The sequence below is a fragment of the Culex quinquefasciatus genome, chromosome 3, assembly GCF_015732765.1.
Source record: "Culex quinquefasciatus strain JHB chromosome 3, VPISU_Cqui_1.0_pri_paternal, whole genome shotgun sequence".
Classification (NCBI taxonomy): Eukaryota; Metazoa; Arthropoda; class Insecta; order Diptera; family Culicidae; genus Culex; species Culex quinquefasciatus.
This window is the reverse complement of record NC_051863.1, coordinates 83915487-83917322: the sequence shown is the minus strand read 5'-3', so window position 1 is coordinate 83917322 and position 1836 is coordinate 83915487.

Sequence of the window (1836 nt, the reverse complement as noted above, 5' to 3'; positions counted from 1 at the left end):
GCTATGTTGGTTTCTCGAGTATAGGTATGGGTGGTATTGAAACATGTTAGTTGTATGTGTGTTAGCTTTATTTTATCTTAAAGAAGACAAGTTATACATTTTTGTTAAAAACGTTTTCAAATCCACTTTTGATAACATCATAAAAAAGTCAATTTTCTGGGGAAAAAATAATCTGCGAGTCTGTGTTGCTTTATCTATTCTTTCTATTACTTTAGAATTTTCCTTAACAAGTTCACAATCAACATGGGACTTATTTTTGGTTAAGAGAAAAAATAAATAAATGGAGTTCGTTTCTATTTTTGCGTTGAAGTCTTTCAGAGGTGAGACATCATCATAGCCTTGGTCGTGGTATTATGATTTATGTTTTGAATTCATATTTTATTTGATTTGTTTTACAAACATAAACGTAAACTATCGGTGTTTTTGACTCTGCAAATAAGCTGTCACCTGCAGTGTATGGCAATATTGTTGTACAGTGCATTTAATGCGATTGCTCACTAACACACTTTCCACAATCCCGATGTTGTCTTATATTACTAGCAGCAGAACCTTTGGTTGTCTTATCCACCCATAATAATAACACCTTTTCTTGTAATACAATTTGAAAGTAGGGTATTTAATTTCAATCATTACTGGACCCCTTGGTAAAGCCGACGAACATTTTTCTAAAATGTTAGATTTTCAAAGTACTATTTGTACAAAACTATATAATATTGGAAGTCTTTTAAGTAGTTTTTACTGGTTTTGCATCAGTCTATTGCTTTAATGCTGATAGAAAACCACTTCAAAATAAAGTTTTCTCTTGTCTGTTATGGCCTAGTTTACCATGTACCTCGCTAATTCATCCCGAAGCTTGTTGGGAGGACAGTCTCGAGTCAGGGAAACTGTTTTTTGAAATCATCTATCGGTGTAAATTGGGTACTAAAGCTCTATGTCAATTTTTATGTACAACGGTGAAAAACACGATCAAAACCATTTCTGATCACTTTTTTCATTTTAATGCAAAAAAGATGACAAGACAACATTTTGTCGATGGGTCAACTATGATTCCCTTGGAACGAGCTATCAAGTAGGAACTTTTCTGTCAAGAAGGACCGCGAGGTTTATTTTTCAAAATTGATTTAAAAATCCATTTTAAACTTTTTGTGGTCGTACAAAGGGTCATTGTATTCAGAAAAATAAGCTTTATCGCTGTAAACAATAATATCAGCAATCTAAGCTTTATTTTAGGACCCAATTGTTTTTTTTCTCTCTTTTTGATGATTTTATACCATAAAAAGATATAATCTCGAAAAGTCTTAAATATCACACTGAAATCAAGATATTGGTTGGCTTTATTCCATTCGTTTAGAGTTCCCTGAAAATTTTTATAAAACTTTTGCTGGATTCGGATGAGAAAAATTATTTCCAACAATTTGGAGTATATCTTTTCAATAGTTGTTTGATTTGTCTATGAGAAAACTGTAAATTTAGAAAGAGATAGTAATTTGGACTATTTGGCAAGAAAGTCTTTCAAAAATCAATAAAAATTGATGAATATACGTTAACACATCTGTTATCAACTATATAACTGTTTATTTCATTGATATCTACGGGAAAACCCATTTTTTCGTGTTCCAAAACATGTTTTTTTAAAAAAAAGGTCACAAATTTTTGTGCGCCCAAAAATTGATGTTCATTATAGAGAATTTGCAGCAAAGCTAAAAGACACGTGTCGCCACCTATGAACAAATAGCGTAAACCTATGATTTTTAGAAAAAATGTGTTTTTTCCTTCCTAATCAACATTTTTATAAAACTTATGCCGGATTCGGATGAGAAAAATTATTTCCAACAA